A 13,622-nucleotide genomic window follows, 5' to 3' on the forward strand; every position below is an offset into this window, starting at 1 on the left:
TTTTATTTCTGTTAATCGGCGTAAAAGAGTCGGAAAAAGTAGGAGAAGACAAGCATTTCAGCGTTAATTATGTTTGTTTTGCCGTTAATAAGTGAAAGAAATAAAATATATACAATCAAAGCGCATGAGATATCAGGTGCGATCATACCAGCACTAATGCACCGGATCCCATCAGAACTCCGCAGTTAAGCGTGCTTGGGCGAGAGTAGTACTAGGATGGGTGACCTCCTGGGAAGTCCTTGTGTTGCACCTCTTTTTTTGCGATTTTTTAAATACTTCTTTTTATTTCTGTTAATCGGCGTAAAAGAGTCGGAAAAAGTAGGAGAAGACAAGCATTTCAGCGTTAATTATGTTTGTTTTGCCGTTAATAAGTGAAAGAAATAAAATATATACAATCAAAGCGCATGAGATATCAGGTGCGATCATACCAGCACTAATGCACCGGATCCCATCAGAACTCCGCAGTTAAGCGTGCTTGGGCGAGAGTAGTACTAGGATGGGTGACCTCCTGGGCGTTAATTATGTTTGTTTTGCCGTTAATAAGTGAAAGAAATAAAATATATACAATCAAAGCGCATGAGATATCAGGTGCGATCATACCAGCACTAATGCACCGGATCCCATCAGAACTCCGCAGTTAAGCGTGCTTGGGCGAGAGTAGTACTAGGATGGGTGACCTCCTGGGAAGTCCTTGTGTTGCACCTCTTTTTTTGCGATTTTTTAAATACTTCTTTTTATTTCTGTTAATCGGCGTAAAAGAGTCGGAAAAAGTAGGAGAAGACAAGCATTTCAGCGTTAATTATGTTTGTTTTGCCGTTAATAAGTGAAAGAAATAAAATATATACAATCAAAGCGCATGAGATATCAGGTGCGATCATACCAGCACTAATGCACCGGATCCCATCAGAACTCCGCAGTTAAGCGTGCTTGGGCGAGAGTAGTACTAGGATGGGTGACCTCCTGGGAAGTCCTTGTGTTGCACCTCTTTTTTTGCGATTTTTTAAATACTTCTTTTTATTTCTGTTAATCGGCGTAAAAGAGTCGGAAAAAGTAGGAGAAGACAAGCATTTCAGCGTTAATTATGTTTGTTTTGCCGTTAATAAGTGAAAGAAATAAAATATATACAATCAAAGCGCATGAGATATCAGGTGCGATCATACCAGCACTAATGCACCGGATCCCATCAGAACTCCGCAGTTAAGCGTGCTTGGGCGAGAGTAGTACTAGGATGGGTGACCTCCTGGGAAGTCCTTGTGTTGCACCTCTTTTTTTGCGATTTTTTAAATACTTCTTTTTATTTCTGTTAATCGGCGTAAAAGAGTCGGAAAAAGTAGGAGAAGACAAGCATTTCAGCGTTAATTATGTTTGTTTTGCCGTTAATAAGTGAAAGAAATAAAATATATACAATCAAAGCGCATGAGATATCAGGTGCGATCATACCAGCACTAATGCACCGGATCCCATCAGAACTCCGCAGTTAAGCGTGCTTGGGCGAGAGTAGTACTAGGATGGGTGACCTCCTGGGAAGTCCTTGTGTTGCACCTCTTTTTTTGCGATTTTTTAAATACTTCTTTTTATTTCTGTTAATCGGCGTAAAAGAGTCGGAAAAAGTAGGAGAAGACAAGCATTTCAGCGTTAATTATGTTTGTTTTGCCGTTAATAAGTGAAAGAAATAAAATATATACAATCAAAGCGCATGAGATATCAGGTGCGATCATACCAGCACTAATGCACCGGATCCCATCAGAACTCCGCAGTTAAGCGTGCTTGGGCGAGAGTAGTACTAGGATGGGTGACCTCCTGGGAAGTCCTTGTGTTGCACCTCTTTTTTTGCGATTTTTTAAATACTTCTTTTTATTTCTGTTAATCGGCGTAAAAGAGTCGGAAAAAGTAGGAGAAGACAAGCATTTCAGCGTTAATTATGTTTGTTTTGCCGTTAATAAGTGAAAGAAATAAAATATATACAATCAAAGCGCATGAGATATCAGGTGCGATCATACCAGCACTAATGCACCGGATCCCATCAGAACTCCGCAGTTAAGCGTGCTTGGGCGAGAGTAGTACTAGGATGGGTGACCTCCTGGGCGTTAATTATGTTTGTTTTGCCGTTAATAAGTGAAAGAAATAAAATATATACAATCAAAGCGCATGAGATATCAGGTGCGATCATACCAGCACTAATGCACCGGATCCCATCAGAACTCCGCAGTTAAGCGTGCTTGGGCGAGAGTAGTACTAGGATGGGTGACCTCCTGGGAAGTCCTTGTGTTGCACCTCTTTTTTTGCGATTTTTTAAATACTTCTTTTTATTTCTGTTAATCGGCGTAAAAGAGTCGGAAAAAGTAGGAGAAGACAAGCATTTCAGCGTTAATTATGTTTGTTTTGCCGTTAATAAGTGAAAGAAATAAAATATATACAATCAAAGCGCATGAGATATCAGGTGCGATCATACCAGCACTAATGCACCGGATCCCATCAGAACTCCGCAGTTAAGCGTGCTTGGGCGAGAGTAGTACTAGGATGGGTGACCTCCTGGGAAGTCCTTGTGTTGCACCTCTTTTTTTGCGATTTTTTAAATACTTCTTTTTATTTCTGTTAATCGGCGTAAAAGAGTCGGAAAAAGTAGGAGAAGACAAGCATTTCAGCGTTAATTATGTTTGTTTTGCCGTTAATAAGTGAAAGAAATAAAATATATACAATCAAAGCGCATGAGATATCAGGTGCGATCATACCAGCACTAATGCACCGGATCCCATCAGAACTCCGCAGTTAAGCGTGCTTGGGCGAGAGTAGTACTAGGATGGGTGACCTCCTGGGAAGTCCTTGTGTTGCACCTCTTTTTTTGCGATTTTTTAAATACTTCTTTTTATTTCTGTTAATCGGCGTAAAAGAGTCGGAAAAAGTAGGAGAAGACAAGCATTTCAGCGTTAATTATGTTTGTTTTGCCGTTAATAAGTGAAAGAAATAAAATATATACAATCAAAGCGCATGAGATATCAGGTGCGATCATACCAGCACTAATGCACCGGATCCCATCAGAACTCCGCAGTTAAGCGTGCTTGGGCGAGAGTAGTACTAGGATGGGTGACCTCCTGGGAAGTCCTTGTGTTGCACCTCTTTTTTTGCGATTTTTTAAATACTTCTTTTTATTTCTGTTAATCGGCGTAAAAGAGTCGGAAAAAGTAGGAGAAGACAAGCATTTCAGCGTTAATTATGTTTGTTTTGCCGTTAATAAGTGAAAGAAATAAAATATATACAATCAAAGCGCATGAGATATCAGGTGCGATCATACCAGCACTAATGCACCGGATCCCATCAGAACTCCGCAGTTAAGCGTGCTTGGGCGAGAGTAGTACTAGGATGGGTGACCTCCTGGGAAGTCCTTGTGTTGCACCTCTTTTTTTGCGATTTTTTAAATACTTCTTTTTATTTCTGTTAATCGGCGTAAAAGAGTCGGAAAAAGTAGGAGAAGACAAGCATTTCAGCGTTAATTATGTTTGTTTTGCCGTTAATAAGTGAAAGAAATAAAATATATACAATCAAAGCGCATGAGATATCAGGTGCGATCATACCAGCACTAATGCACCGGATCCCATCAGAACTCCGCAGTTAAGCGTGCTTGGGCGAGAGTAGTACTAGGATGGGTGACCTCCTGGGAAGTCCTTGTGTTGCACCTCTTTTTTTGCGATTTTTTAAATACTTCTTTTTATTTCTGTTAATCGGCGTAAAAGAGTCGGAAAAAGTAGGAGAAGACAAGCATTTCAGCGTTAATTATGTTTGTTTTGCCGTTAATAAGTGAAAGAAATAAAATATATACAATCAAAGCGCATGAGATATCAGGTGCGATCATACCAGCACTAATGCACCGGATCCCATCAGAACTCCGCAGTTAAGCGTGCTTGGGCGAGAGTAGTACTAGGATGGGTGACCTCCTGGGAAGTCCTTGTGTTGCACCTCTTTTTTTGCGATTTTTTAAATACTTCTTTTTATTTCTGTTAATCGGCGTAAAAGAGTCGGAAAAAGTAGGAGAAGACAAGCATTTCAGCGTTAATTATGTTTGTTTTGCCGTTAATAAGTGAAAGAAATAAAATATATACAATCAAAGCGCATGAGATATCAGGTGCGATCATACCAGCACTAATGCACCGGATCCCATCAGAACTCCGCAGTTAAGCGTGCTTGGGCGAGAGTAGTACTAGGATGGGTGACCTCCTGGGAAGTCCTTGTGTTGCACCTCTTTTTTTGCGATTTTTTAAATACTTCTTTTTATTTCTGTTAATCGGCGTAAAAGAGTCGGAAAAAGTAGGAGAAGACAAGCATTTCAGCGTTAATTATGTTTGTTTTGCCGTTAATAAGTGAAAGAAATAAAATATATACAATCAAAGCGCATGAGATATCAGGTGCGATCATACCAGCACTAATGCACCGGATCCCATCAGAACTCCGCAGTTAAGCGTGCTTGGGCGAGAGTAGTACTAGGATGGGTGACCTCCTGGGAAGTCCTTGTGTTGCACCTCTTTTTTTGCGATTTTTTAAATACTTCTTTTTATTTCTGTTAATCGGCGTAAAAGAGTCGGAAAAAGTAGGAGAAGACAAGCATTTCAGCGTTAATTATGTTTGTTTTGCCGTTAATAAGTGAAAGAAATAAAATATATACAATCAAAGCGCATGAGATATCAGGTGCGATCATACCAGCACTAATGCACCGGATCCCATCAGAACTCCGCAGTTAAGCGTGCTTGGGCGAGAGTAGTACTAGGATGGGTGACCTCCTGGGAAGTCCTTGTGTTGCACCTCTTTTTTTGCGATTTTTTAAATACTTCTTTTTATTTCTGTTAATCGGCGTAAAAGAGTCGGAAAAAGTAGGAGAAGACAAGCATTTCAGCGTTAATTATGTTTGTTTTGCCGTTAATAAGTGAAAGAAATAAAATATATACAATCAAAGCGCATGAGATATCAGGTGCGATCATACCAGCACTAATGCACCGGATCCCATCAGAACTCCGCAGTTAAGCGTGCTTGGGCGAGAGTAGTACTAGGATGGGTGACCTCCTGGGAAGTCCTTGTGTTGCACCTCTTTTTTTGCGATTTTTTAAATACTTCTTTTTATTTCTGTTAATCGGCGTAAAAGAGTCGGAAAAAGTAGGAGAAGACAAGCATTTCAGCGTTAATTATGTTTGTTTTGCCGTTAATAAGTGAAAGAAATAAAATATATACAATCAAAGCGCATGAGATATCAGGTGCGATCATACCAGCACTAATGCACCGGATCCCATCAGAACTCCGCAGTTAAGCGTGCTTGGGCGAGAGTAGTACTAGGATGGGTGACCTCCTGGGCGTTAATTATGTTTGTTTTGCCGTTAATAAGTGAAAGAAATAAAATATATACAATCAAAGCGCATGAGATATCAGGTGCGATCATACCAGCACTAATGCACCGGATCCCATCAGAACTCCGCAGTTAAGCGTGCTTGGGCGAGAGTAGTACTAGGATGGGTGACCTCCTGGGAAGTCCTTGTGTTGCACCTCTTTTTTTGCGATTTTTTAAATACTTCTTTTTATTTCTGTTAATCGGCGTAAAAGAGTCGGAAAAAGTAGGAGAAGACAAGCATTTCAGCGTTAATTATGTTTGTTTTGCCGTTAATAAGTGAAAGAAATAAAATATATACAATCAAAGCGCATGAGATATCAGGTGCGATCATACCAGCACTAATGCACCGGATCCCATCAGAACTCCGCAGTTAAGCGTGCTTGGGCGAGAGTAGTACTAGGATGGGTGACCTCCTGGGAAGTCCTTGTGTTGCACCTCTTTTTTTGCGATTTTTTAAATACTTCTTTTTATTTCTGTTAATCGGCGTAAAAGAGTCGGAAAAAGTAGGAGAAGACAAGCATTTCAGCGTTAATTATGTTTGTTTTGCCGTTAATAAGTGAAAGAAATAAAATATATACAATCAAAGCGCATGAGATATCAGGTGCGATCATACCAGCACTAATGCACCGGATCCCATCAGAACTCCGCAGTTAAGCGTGCTTGGGCGAGAGTAGTACTAGGATGGGTGACCTCCTGGGCGTTAATTATGTTTGTTTTGCCGTTAATAAGTGAAAGAAATAAAATATATACAATCAAAGCGCATGAGATATCAGGTGCGATCATACCAGCACTAATGCACCGGATCCCATCAGAACTCCGCAGTTAAGCGTGCTTGGGCGAGAGTAGTACTAGGATGGGTGACCTCCTGGGAAGTCCTTGTGTTGCACCTCTTTTTTTGCGATTTTTTAAATACTTCTTTTTATTTCTGTTAATCGGCGTAAAAGAGTCGGAAAAAGTAGGAGAAGACAAGCATTTCAGCGTTAATTATGTTTGTTTTGCCGTTAATAAGTGAAAGAAATAAAATATATACAATCAAAGCGCATGAGATATCAGGTGCGATCATACCAGCACTAATGCACCGGATCCCATCAGAACTCCGCAGTTAAGCGTGCTTGGGCGAGAGTAGTACTAGGATGGGTGACCTCCTGGGAAGTCCTTGTGTTGCACCTCTTTTTTTGCGATTTTTTAAATACTTCTTTTTATTTCTGTTAATCGGCGTAAAAGAGTCGGAAAAAGTAGGAGAAGACAAGCATTTCAGCGTTAATTATGTTTGTTTTGCCGTTAATAAGTGAAAGAAATAAAATATATACAATCAAAGCGCATGAGATATCAGGTGCGATCATACCAGCACTAATGCACCGGATCCCATCAGAACTCCGCAGTTAAGCGTGCTTGGGCGAGAGTAGTACTAGGATGGGTGACCTCCTGGGAAGTCCTTGTGTTGCACCTCTTTTTTTGCGATTTTTTAAATACTTCTTTTTATTTCTGTTAATCGGCGTAAAAGAGTCGGAAAAAGTAGGAGAAGACAAGCATTTCAGCGTTAATTATGTTTGTTTTGCCGTTAATAAGTGAAAGAAATAAAATATATACAATCAAAGCGCATGAGATATCAGGTGCGATCATACCAGCACTAATGCACCGGATCCCATCAGAACTCCGCAGTTAAGCGTGCTTGGGCGAGAGTAGTACTAGGATGGGTGACCTCCTGGGAAGTCCTTGTGTTGCACCTCTTTTTTTGCGATTTTTTAAATACTTCTTTTTATTTCTGTTAATCGGCGTAAAAGAGTCGGAAAAAGTAGGAGAAGACAAGCATTTCAGCGTTAATTATGTTTGTTTTGCCGTTAATAAGTGAAAGAAATAAAATATATACAATCAAAGCGCATGAGATATCAGGTGCGATCATACCAGCACTAATGCACCGGATCCCATCAGAACTCCGCAGTTAAGCGTGCTTGGGCGAGAGTAGTACTAGGATGGGTGACCTCCTGGGAAGTCCTTGTGTTGCACCTCTTTTTTTGCGATTTTTTAAATACTTCTTTTTATTTCTGTTAATCGGCGTAAAAGAGTCGGAAAAAGTAGGAGAAGACAAGCATTTCAGCGTTAATTATGTTTGTTTTGCCGTTAATAAGTGAAAGAAATAAAATATATACAATCAAAGCGCATGAGATATCAGGTGCGATCATACCAGCACTAATGCACCGGATCCCATCAGAACTCCGCAGTTAAGCGTGCTTGGGCGAGAGTAGTACTAGGATGGGTGACCTCCTGGGAAGTCCTTGTGTTGCACCTCTTTTTTTGCGATTTTTTAAATACTTCTTTTTATTTCTGTTAATCGGCGTAAAAGAGTCGGAAAAAGTAGGAGAAGACAAGCATTTCAGCGTTAATTATGTTTGTTTTGCCGTTAATAAGTGAAAGAAATAAAATATATACAATCAAAGCGCATGAGATATCAGGTGCGATCATACCAGCACTAATGCACCGGATCCCATCAGAACTCCGCAGTTAAGCGTGCTTGGGCGAGAGTAGTACTAGGATGGGTGACCTCCTGGGAAGTCCTTGTGTTGCACCTCTTTTTTTGCGATTTTTTAAATACTTCTTTTTATTTCTGTTAATCGGCGTAAAAGAGTCGGAAAAAGTAGGAGAAGACAAGCATTTCAGCGTTAATTATGTTTGTTTTGCCGTTAATAAGTGAAAGAAATAAAATATATACAATCAAAGCGCATGAGATATCAGGTGCGATCATACCAGCACTAATGCACCGGATCCCATCAGAACTCCGCAGTTAAGCGTGCTTGGGCGAGAGTAGTACTAGGATGGGTGACCTCCTGGGAAGTCCTTGTGTTGCACCTCTTTTTTTGCGATTTTTTAAATACTTCTTTTTATTTCTGTTAATCGGCGTAAAAGAGTCGGAAAAAGTAGGAGAAGACAAGCATTTCAGCGTTAATTATGTTTGTTTTGCCGTTAATAAGTGAAAGAAATAAAATATATACAATCAAAGCGCATGAGATATCAGGTGCGATCATACCAGCACTAATGCACCGGATCCCATCAGAACTCCGCAGTTAAGCGTGCTTGGGCGAGAGTAGTACTAGGATGGGTGACCTCCTGGGAAGTCCTTGTGTTGCACCTCTTTTTTTGCGATTTTTTAAATACTTCTTTTTATTTCTGTTAATCGGCGTAAAAGAGTCGGAAAAAGTAGGAGAAGACAAGCATTTCAGCGTTAATTATGTTTGTTTTGCCGTTAATAAGTGAAAGAAATAAAATATATACAATCAAAGCGCATGAGATATCAGGTGCGATCATACCAGCACTAATGCACCGGATCCCATCAGAACTCCGCAGTTAAGCGTGCTTGGGCGAGAGTAGTACTAGGATGGGTGACCTCCTGGGCGTTAATTATGTTTGTTTTGCCGTTAATAAGTGAAAGAAATAAAATATATACAATCAAAGCGCATGAGATATCAGGTGCGATCATACCAGCACTAATGCACCGGATCCCATCAGAACTCCGCAGTTAAGCGTGCTTGGGCGAGAGTAGTACTAGGATGGGTGACCTCCTGGGAAGTCCTTGTGTTGCACCTCTTTTTTTGCGATTTTTTAAATACTTCTTTTTATTTCTGTTAATCGGCGTAAAAGAGTCGGAAAAAGTAGGAGAAGACAAGCATTTCAGCGTTAATTATGTTTGTTTTGCCGTTAATAAGTGAAAGAAATAAAATATATACAATCAAAGCGCATGAGATATCAGGTGCGATCATACCAGCACTAATGCACCGGATCCCATCAGAACTCCGCAGTTAAGCGTGCTTGGGCGAGAGTAGTACTAGGATGGGTGACCTCCTGGGAAGTCCTTGTGTTGCACCTCTTTTTTTGCGATTTTTTAAATACTTCTTTTTATTTCTGTTAATCGGCGTAAAAGAGTCGGAAAAAGTAGGAGAAGACAAGCATTTCAGCGTTAATTATGTTTGTTTTGCCGTTAATAAGTGAAAGAAATAAAATATATACAATCAAAGCGCATGAGATATCAGGTGCGATCATACCAGCACTAATGCACCGGATCCCATCAGAACTCCGCAGTTAAGCGTGCTTGGGCGAGAGTAGTACTAGGATGGGTGACCTCCTGGGCGTTAATTATGTTTGTTTTGCCGTTAATAAGTGAAAGAAATAAAATATATACAATCAAAGCGCATGAGATATCAGGTGCGATCATACCAGCACTAATGCACCGGATCCCATCAGAACTCCGCAGTTAAGCGTGCTTGGGCGAGAGTAGTACTAGGATGGGTGACCTCCTGGGAAGTCCTTGTGTTGCACCTCTTTTTTTGCGATTTTTTAAATACTTCTTTTTATTTCTGTTAATCGGCGTAAAAGAGTCGGAAAAAGTAGGAGAAGACAAGCATTTCAGCGTTAATTATGTTTGTTTTGCCGTTAATAAGTGAAAGAAATAAAATATATACAATCAAAGCGCATGAGATATCAGGTGCGATCATACCAGCACTAATGCACCGGATCCCATCAGAACTCCGCAGTTAAGCGTGCTTGGGCGAGAGTAGTACTAGGATGGGTGACCTCCTGGGAAGTCCTTGTGTTGCACCTCTTTTTTTGCGATTTTTTAAATACTTCTTTTTATTTCTGTTAATCGGCGTAAAAGAGTCGGAAAAAGTAGGAGAAGACAAGCATTTCAGCGTTAATTATGTTTGTTTTGCCGTTAATAAGTGAAAGAAATAAAATATATACAATCAAAGCGCATGAGATATCAGGTGCGATCATACCAGCACTAATGCACCGGATCCCATCAGAACTCCGCAGTTAAGCGTGCTTGGGCGAGAGTAGTACTAGGATGGGTGACCTCCTGGGAAGTCCTTGTGTTGCACCTCTTTTTTTGCGATTTTTTAAATACTTCTTTTTATTTCTGTTAATCGGCGTAAAAGAGTCGGAAAAAGTAGGAGAAGACAAGCATTTCAGCGTTAATTATGTTTGTTTTGCCGTTAATAAGTGAAAGAAATAAAATATATACAATCAAAGCGCATGAGATATCAGGTGCGATCATACCAGCACTAATGCACCGGATCCCATCAGAACTCCGCAGTTAAGCGTGCTTGGGCGAGAGTAGTACTAGGATGGGTGACCTCCTGGGAAGTCCTTGTGTTGCACCTCTTTTTTTGCGATTTTTTAAATACTTCTTTTTATTTCTGTTAATCGGCGTAAAAGAGTCGGAAAAAGTAGGAGAAGACAAGCATTTCAGCGTTAATTATGTTTGTTTTGCCGTTAATAAGTGAAAGAAATAAAATATATACAATCAAAGCGCATGAGATATCAGGTGCGATCATACCAGCACTAATGCACCGGATCCCATCAGAACTCCGCAGTTAAGCGTGCTTGGGCGAGAGTAGTACTAGGATGGGTGACCTCCTGGGAAGTCCTTGTGTTGCACCTCTTTTTTTGCGATTTTTTAAATACTTCTTTTTATTTCTGTTAATCGGCGTAAAAGAGTCGGAAAAAGTAGGAGAAGACAAGCATTTCAGCGTTAATTATGTTTGTTTTGCCGTTAATAAGTGAAAGAAATAAAATATATACAATCAAAGCGCATGAGATATCAGGTGCGATCATACCAGCACTAATGCACCGGATCCCATCAGAACTCCGCAGTTAAGCGTGCTTGGGCGAGAGTAGTACTAGGATGGGTGACCTCCTGGGAAGTCCTTGTGTTGCACCTCTTTTTTTGCGATTTTTTAAATACTTCTTTTTATTTCTGTTAATCGGCGTAAAAGAGTCGGAAAAAGTAGGAGAAGACAAGCATTTCAGCGTTAATTATGTTTGTTTTGCCGTTAATAAGTGAAAGAAATAAAATATATACAATCAAAGCGCATGAGATATCAGGTGCGATCATACCAGCACTAATGCACCGGATCCCATCAGAACTCCGCAGTTAAGCGTGCTTGGGCGAGAGTAGTACTAGGATGGGTGACCTCCTGGGAAGTCCTTGTGTTGCACCTCTTTTTTTGCGATTTTTTAAATACTTCTTTTTATTTCTGTTAATCGGCGTAAAAGAGTCGGAAAAAGTAGGAGAAGACAAGCATTTCAGCGTTAATTATGTTTGTTTTGCCGTTAATAAGTGAAAGAAATAAAATATATACAATCAAAGCGCATGAGATATCAGGTGCGATCATACCAGCACTAATGCACCGGATCCCATCAGAACTCCGCAGTTAAGCGTGCTTGGGCGAGAGTAGTACTAGGATGGGTGACCTCCTGGGAAGTCCTTGTGTTGCACCTCTTTTTTTGCGATTTTTTAAATACTTCTTTTTATTTCTGTTAATCGGCGTAAAAGAGTCGGAAAAAGTAGGAGAAGACAAGCATTTCAGCGTTAATTATGTTTGTTTTGCCGTTAATAAGTGAAAGAAATAAAATATATACAATCAAAGCGCATGAGATATCAGGTGCGATCATACCAGCACTAATGCACCGGATCCCATCAGAACTCCGCAGTTAAGCGTGCTTGGGCGAGAGTAGTACTAGGATGGGTGACCTCCTGGGAAGTCCTTGTGTTGCACCTCTTTTTTTGCGATTTTTTAAATACTTCTTTTTATTTCTGTTAATCGGCGTAAAAGAGTCGGAAAAAGTAGGAGAAGACAAGCATTTCAGCGTTAATTATGTTTGTTTTGCCGTTAATAAGTGAAAGAAATAAAATATATACAATCAAAGCGCATGAGATATCAGGTGCGATCATACCAGCACTAATGCACCGGATCCCATCAGAACTCCGCAGTTAAGCGTGCTTGGGCGAGAGTAGTACTAGGATGGGTGACCTCCTGGGAAGTCCTTGTGTTGCACCTCTTTTTTTGCGATTTTTTAAATACTTCTTTTTATTTCTGTTAATCGGCGTAAAAGAGTCGGAAAAAGTAGGAGAAGACAAGCATTTCAGCGTTAATTATGTTTGTTTTGCCGTTAATAAGTGAAAGAAATAAAATATATACAATCAAAGCGCATGAGATATCAGGTGCGATCATACCAGCACTAATGCACCGGATCCCATCAGAACTCCGCAGTTAAGCGTGCTTGGGCGAGAGTAGTACTAGGATGGGTGACCTCCTGGGAAGTCCTTGTGTTGCACCTCTTTTTTTGCGATTTTTTAAATACTTCTTTTTATTTCTGTTAATCGGCGTAAAAGAGTCGGAAAAAGTAGGAGAAGACAAGCATTTCAGCGTTAATTATGTTTGTTTTGCCGTTAATAAGTGAAAGAAATAAAATATATACAATCAAAGCGCATGAGATATCAGGTGCGATCATACCAGCACTAATGCACCGGATCCCATCAGAACTCCGCAGTTAAGCGTGCTTGGGCGAGAGTAGTACTAGGATGGGTGACCTCCTGGGAAGTCCTTGTGTTGCACCTCTTTTTTTGCGATTTTTTAAATACTTCTTTTTATTTCTGTTAATCGGCGTAAAAGAGTCGGAAAAAGTAGGAGAAGACAAGCATTTCAGCGTTAATTATGTTTGTTTTGCCGTTAATAAGTGAAAGAAATAAAATATATACAATCAAAGCGCATGAGATATCAGGTGCGATCATACCAGCACTAATGCACCGGATCCCATCAGAACTCCGCAGTTAAGCGTGCTTGGGCGAGAGTAGTACTAGGATGGGTGACCTCCTGGGAAGTCCTTGTGTTGCACCTCTTTTTTTGCGATTTTTTAAATACTTCTTTTTATTTCTGTTAATCGGCGTAAAAGAGTCGGAAAAAGTAGGAGAAGACAAGCATTTCAGCGTTAATTATGTTTGTTTTGCCGTTAATAAGTGAAAGAAATAAAATATATACAATCAAAGCGCATGAGATATCAGGTGCGATCATACCAGCACTAATGCACCGGATCCCATCAGAACTCCGCAGTTAAGCGTGCTTGGGCGAGAGTAGTACTAGGATGGGTGACCTCCTGGGAAGTCCTTGTGTTGCACCTCTTTTTTTGCGATTTTTTAAATACTTCTTTTTATTTCTGTTAATCGGCGTAAAAGAGTCGGAAAAGTAGGAGAAGACAAGCATTTCAGCGTTAATTATGTTTGTTTTGCCGTTAATAAGTGAAAGAAATAAAATATATACAATCAAAGCGCATGAGATATCAGGTGCGATCATACCAGCACTAATGCACCGGATCCCATCAGAACTCCGCAGTTAAGCGTGCTTGGGCGAGAGTAGTACTAGGATGGGTGACCTCCTGGGCGTTAATTATGTTTGTTTTGCCGTTAATAAGTGAAAGA

General features: G+C 40.3%; 44 non-coding genes and 7 pseudogenes across 44 annotated transcripts; all 51 read left to right on the forward strand.

The window, feature by feature from the left end:
- Window positions 1-134: 134 nt before the first annotated feature.
- Window positions 135-253, forward strand: LOC127111934 (5S ribosomal RNA). Its single transcript, XR_007798530.1, has one exon. It is a non-coding gene; the product is annotated as a 5S ribosomal RNA (ribosomal RNA).
- Window positions 254-414: 161 nt separating this feature from the next.
- Window positions 415-537, forward strand: LOC127111496 (uncharacterized; annotated as a pseudogene).
- A 49-nt stretch (window positions 538-586) lies between these two features.
- Window positions 587-705, forward strand: LOC127111935 (5S ribosomal RNA). Its single transcript, XR_007798531.1, has one exon. It is a non-coding gene; the product is annotated as a 5S ribosomal RNA (ribosomal RNA).
- Window positions 706-866: 161 nt separating this feature from the next.
- Window positions 867-985, forward strand: LOC127111936 (5S ribosomal RNA). The gene has a single exon (XR_007798532.1). It is a non-coding gene; the product is annotated as a 5S ribosomal RNA (ribosomal RNA).
- A 161-nt stretch (window positions 986-1,146) lies between these two features.
- On the forward strand, window positions 1,147-1,265 carry LOC127111937 (5S ribosomal RNA). Its single transcript, XR_007798533.1, has one exon. It is a non-coding gene; the product is annotated as a 5S ribosomal RNA (ribosomal RNA).
- Window positions 1,266-1,426: 161 nt separating this feature from the next.
- LOC127111938 (5S ribosomal RNA) lies at window positions 1,427-1,545 on the forward strand. The gene has a single exon (XR_007798534.1). It is a non-coding gene; the product is annotated as a 5S ribosomal RNA (ribosomal RNA).
- A 161-nt stretch (window positions 1,546-1,706) lies between these two features.
- Window positions 1,707-1,825, forward strand: LOC127111939 (5S ribosomal RNA). The gene has a single exon (XR_007798535.1). It is a non-coding gene; the product is annotated as a 5S ribosomal RNA (ribosomal RNA).
- Window positions 1,826-1,986: 161 nt separating this feature from the next.
- Window positions 1,987-2,109, forward strand: LOC127111497 (uncharacterized; annotated as a pseudogene).
- Window positions 2,110-2,158: 49 nt separating this feature from the next.
- Window positions 2,159-2,277, forward strand: LOC127111940 (5S ribosomal RNA). Its single transcript, XR_007798536.1, has one exon. It is a non-coding gene; the product is annotated as a 5S ribosomal RNA (ribosomal RNA).
- Window positions 2,278-2,438: 161 nt separating this feature from the next.
- On the forward strand, window positions 2,439-2,557 carry LOC127111941 (5S ribosomal RNA). Its single transcript, XR_007798537.1, has one exon. It is a non-coding gene; the product is annotated as a 5S ribosomal RNA (ribosomal RNA).
- A 161-nt stretch (window positions 2,558-2,718) lies between these two features.
- Window positions 2,719-2,837, forward strand: LOC127111942 (5S ribosomal RNA). The gene has a single exon (XR_007798538.1). It is a non-coding gene; the product is annotated as a 5S ribosomal RNA (ribosomal RNA).
- Window positions 2,838-2,998: 161 nt separating this feature from the next.
- On the forward strand, window positions 2,999-3,117 carry LOC127111943 (5S ribosomal RNA). Its single transcript, XR_007798539.1, has one exon. It is a non-coding gene; the product is annotated as a 5S ribosomal RNA (ribosomal RNA).
- Window positions 3,118-3,278: 161 nt separating this feature from the next.
- LOC127111945 (5S ribosomal RNA) lies at window positions 3,279-3,397 on the forward strand. Its single transcript, XR_007798541.1, has one exon. It is a non-coding gene; the product is annotated as a 5S ribosomal RNA (ribosomal RNA).
- Window positions 3,398-3,558: 161 nt separating this feature from the next.
- Window positions 3,559-3,677, forward strand: LOC127111947 (5S ribosomal RNA). Its single transcript, XR_007798542.1, has one exon. It is a non-coding gene; the product is annotated as a 5S ribosomal RNA (ribosomal RNA).
- A 161-nt stretch (window positions 3,678-3,838) lies between these two features.
- Window positions 3,839-3,957, forward strand: LOC127111948 (5S ribosomal RNA). The gene has a single exon (XR_007798543.1). It is a non-coding gene; the product is annotated as a 5S ribosomal RNA (ribosomal RNA).
- Window positions 3,958-4,118: 161 nt separating this feature from the next.
- Window positions 4,119-4,237, forward strand: LOC127111949 (5S ribosomal RNA). Its single transcript, XR_007798544.1, has one exon. It is a non-coding gene; the product is annotated as a 5S ribosomal RNA (ribosomal RNA).
- A 161-nt stretch (window positions 4,238-4,398) lies between these two features.
- Window positions 4,399-4,517, forward strand: LOC127111950 (5S ribosomal RNA). The gene has a single exon (XR_007798545.1). It is a non-coding gene; the product is annotated as a 5S ribosomal RNA (ribosomal RNA).
- Window positions 4,518-4,678: 161 nt separating this feature from the next.
- On the forward strand, window positions 4,679-4,797 carry LOC127111953 (5S ribosomal RNA). Its single transcript, XR_007798547.1, has one exon. It is a non-coding gene; the product is annotated as a 5S ribosomal RNA (ribosomal RNA).
- Window positions 4,798-4,958: 161 nt separating this feature from the next.
- On the forward strand, window positions 4,959-5,077 carry LOC127111954 (5S ribosomal RNA). The gene has a single exon (XR_007798548.1). It is a non-coding gene; the product is annotated as a 5S ribosomal RNA (ribosomal RNA).
- A 161-nt stretch (window positions 5,078-5,238) lies between these two features.
- On the forward strand, window positions 5,239-5,361 carry LOC127111498 (uncharacterized; annotated as a pseudogene).
- Window positions 5,362-5,410: 49 nt separating this feature from the next.
- On the forward strand, window positions 5,411-5,529 carry LOC127111955 (5S ribosomal RNA). Its single transcript, XR_007798549.1, has one exon. It is a non-coding gene; the product is annotated as a 5S ribosomal RNA (ribosomal RNA).
- Window positions 5,530-5,690: 161 nt separating this feature from the next.
- LOC127111956 (5S ribosomal RNA) lies at window positions 5,691-5,809 on the forward strand. Its single transcript, XR_007798550.1, has one exon. It is a non-coding gene; the product is annotated as a 5S ribosomal RNA (ribosomal RNA).
- A 161-nt stretch (window positions 5,810-5,970) lies between these two features.
- LOC127111500 (uncharacterized) lies at window positions 5,971-6,093 on the forward strand (annotated as a pseudogene).
- A 49-nt stretch (window positions 6,094-6,142) lies between these two features.
- On the forward strand, window positions 6,143-6,261 carry LOC127111957 (5S ribosomal RNA). Its single transcript, XR_007798551.1, has one exon. It is a non-coding gene; the product is annotated as a 5S ribosomal RNA (ribosomal RNA).
- Window positions 6,262-6,422: 161 nt separating this feature from the next.
- Window positions 6,423-6,541, forward strand: LOC127111959 (5S ribosomal RNA). The gene has a single exon (XR_007798553.1). It is a non-coding gene; the product is annotated as a 5S ribosomal RNA (ribosomal RNA).
- A 161-nt stretch (window positions 6,542-6,702) lies between these two features.
- On the forward strand, window positions 6,703-6,821 carry LOC127111960 (5S ribosomal RNA). The gene has a single exon (XR_007798554.1). It is a non-coding gene; the product is annotated as a 5S ribosomal RNA (ribosomal RNA).
- A 161-nt stretch (window positions 6,822-6,982) lies between these two features.
- LOC127111961 (5S ribosomal RNA) lies at window positions 6,983-7,101 on the forward strand. The gene has a single exon (XR_007798555.1). It is a non-coding gene; the product is annotated as a 5S ribosomal RNA (ribosomal RNA).
- A 161-nt stretch (window positions 7,102-7,262) lies between these two features.
- On the forward strand, window positions 7,263-7,381 carry LOC127111962 (5S ribosomal RNA). The gene has a single exon (XR_007798556.1). It is a non-coding gene; the product is annotated as a 5S ribosomal RNA (ribosomal RNA).
- A 161-nt stretch (window positions 7,382-7,542) lies between these two features.
- Window positions 7,543-7,661, forward strand: LOC127111963 (5S ribosomal RNA). Its single transcript, XR_007798557.1, has one exon. It is a non-coding gene; the product is annotated as a 5S ribosomal RNA (ribosomal RNA).
- Window positions 7,662-7,822: 161 nt separating this feature from the next.
- LOC127111964 (5S ribosomal RNA) lies at window positions 7,823-7,941 on the forward strand. Its single transcript, XR_007798558.1, has one exon. It is a non-coding gene; the product is annotated as a 5S ribosomal RNA (ribosomal RNA).
- A 161-nt stretch (window positions 7,942-8,102) lies between these two features.
- On the forward strand, window positions 8,103-8,221 carry LOC127111965 (5S ribosomal RNA). The gene has a single exon (XR_007798559.1). It is a non-coding gene; the product is annotated as a 5S ribosomal RNA (ribosomal RNA).
- Window positions 8,222-8,382: 161 nt separating this feature from the next.
- On the forward strand, window positions 8,383-8,501 carry LOC127111966 (5S ribosomal RNA). The gene has a single exon (XR_007798560.1). It is a non-coding gene; the product is annotated as a 5S ribosomal RNA (ribosomal RNA).
- Window positions 8,502-8,662: 161 nt separating this feature from the next.
- Window positions 8,663-8,785, forward strand: LOC127111501 (uncharacterized; annotated as a pseudogene).
- Window positions 8,786-8,834: 49 nt separating this feature from the next.
- Window positions 8,835-8,953, forward strand: LOC127111967 (5S ribosomal RNA). The gene has a single exon (XR_007798561.1). It is a non-coding gene; the product is annotated as a 5S ribosomal RNA (ribosomal RNA).
- A 161-nt stretch (window positions 8,954-9,114) lies between these two features.
- Window positions 9,115-9,233, forward strand: LOC127111968 (5S ribosomal RNA). The gene has a single exon (XR_007798562.1). It is a non-coding gene; the product is annotated as a 5S ribosomal RNA (ribosomal RNA).
- Window positions 9,234-9,394: 161 nt separating this feature from the next.
- Window positions 9,395-9,517, forward strand: LOC127111502 (uncharacterized; annotated as a pseudogene).
- Window positions 9,518-9,566: 49 nt separating this feature from the next.
- On the forward strand, window positions 9,567-9,685 carry LOC127111970 (5S ribosomal RNA). Its single transcript, XR_007798564.1, has one exon. It is a non-coding gene; the product is annotated as a 5S ribosomal RNA (ribosomal RNA).
- A 161-nt stretch (window positions 9,686-9,846) lies between these two features.
- On the forward strand, window positions 9,847-9,965 carry LOC127111971 (5S ribosomal RNA). The gene has a single exon (XR_007798565.1). It is a non-coding gene; the product is annotated as a 5S ribosomal RNA (ribosomal RNA).
- Window positions 9,966-10,126: 161 nt separating this feature from the next.
- On the forward strand, window positions 10,127-10,245 carry LOC127111972 (5S ribosomal RNA). Its single transcript, XR_007798566.1, has one exon. It is a non-coding gene; the product is annotated as a 5S ribosomal RNA (ribosomal RNA).
- A 161-nt stretch (window positions 10,246-10,406) lies between these two features.
- Window positions 10,407-10,525, forward strand: LOC127111973 (5S ribosomal RNA). Its single transcript, XR_007798567.1, has one exon. It is a non-coding gene; the product is annotated as a 5S ribosomal RNA (ribosomal RNA).
- Window positions 10,526-10,686: 161 nt separating this feature from the next.
- Window positions 10,687-10,805, forward strand: LOC127111974 (5S ribosomal RNA). The gene has a single exon (XR_007798568.1). It is a non-coding gene; the product is annotated as a 5S ribosomal RNA (ribosomal RNA).
- Window positions 10,806-10,966: 161 nt separating this feature from the next.
- LOC127111975 (5S ribosomal RNA) lies at window positions 10,967-11,085 on the forward strand. The gene has a single exon (XR_007798569.1). It is a non-coding gene; the product is annotated as a 5S ribosomal RNA (ribosomal RNA).
- Window positions 11,086-11,246: 161 nt separating this feature from the next.
- Window positions 11,247-11,365, forward strand: LOC127111976 (5S ribosomal RNA). Its single transcript, XR_007798570.1, has one exon. It is a non-coding gene; the product is annotated as a 5S ribosomal RNA (ribosomal RNA).
- A 161-nt stretch (window positions 11,366-11,526) lies between these two features.
- LOC127111977 (5S ribosomal RNA) lies at window positions 11,527-11,645 on the forward strand. The gene has a single exon (XR_007798571.1). It is a non-coding gene; the product is annotated as a 5S ribosomal RNA (ribosomal RNA).
- Window positions 11,646-11,806: 161 nt separating this feature from the next.
- On the forward strand, window positions 11,807-11,925 carry LOC127111979 (5S ribosomal RNA). The gene has a single exon (XR_007798572.1). It is a non-coding gene; the product is annotated as a 5S ribosomal RNA (ribosomal RNA).
- A 161-nt stretch (window positions 11,926-12,086) lies between these two features.
- On the forward strand, window positions 12,087-12,205 carry LOC127111980 (5S ribosomal RNA). The gene has a single exon (XR_007798573.1). It is a non-coding gene; the product is annotated as a 5S ribosomal RNA (ribosomal RNA).
- A 161-nt stretch (window positions 12,206-12,366) lies between these two features.
- On the forward strand, window positions 12,367-12,485 carry LOC127111982 (5S ribosomal RNA). The gene has a single exon (XR_007798575.1). It is a non-coding gene; the product is annotated as a 5S ribosomal RNA (ribosomal RNA).
- Window positions 12,486-12,646: 161 nt separating this feature from the next.
- LOC127111983 (5S ribosomal RNA) lies at window positions 12,647-12,765 on the forward strand. Its single transcript, XR_007798576.1, has one exon. It is a non-coding gene; the product is annotated as a 5S ribosomal RNA (ribosomal RNA).
- Window positions 12,766-12,926: 161 nt separating this feature from the next.
- On the forward strand, window positions 12,927-13,045 carry LOC127111984 (5S ribosomal RNA). The gene has a single exon (XR_007798577.1). It is a non-coding gene; the product is annotated as a 5S ribosomal RNA (ribosomal RNA).
- A 161-nt stretch (window positions 13,046-13,206) lies between these two features.
- LOC127111985 (5S ribosomal RNA) lies at window positions 13,207-13,325 on the forward strand. Its single transcript, XR_007798578.1, has one exon. It is a non-coding gene; the product is annotated as a 5S ribosomal RNA (ribosomal RNA).
- Window positions 13,326-13,485: 160 nt separating this feature from the next.
- Window positions 13,486-13,608, forward strand: LOC127111503 (uncharacterized; annotated as a pseudogene).
- Window positions 13,609-13,622: the final 14 nt, after the last annotated feature.

Source organism: Lathyrus oleraceus, unplaced genomic scaffold (genome assembly GCF_024323335.1).
Source record: "Lathyrus oleraceus cultivar Zhongwan6 unplaced genomic scaffold, CAAS_Psat_ZW6_1.0 chrUn0005, whole genome shotgun sequence".
NCBI lineage: Eukaryota > Viridiplantae > Streptophyta > Magnoliopsida > Fabales > Fabaceae > Lathyrus > Lathyrus oleraceus.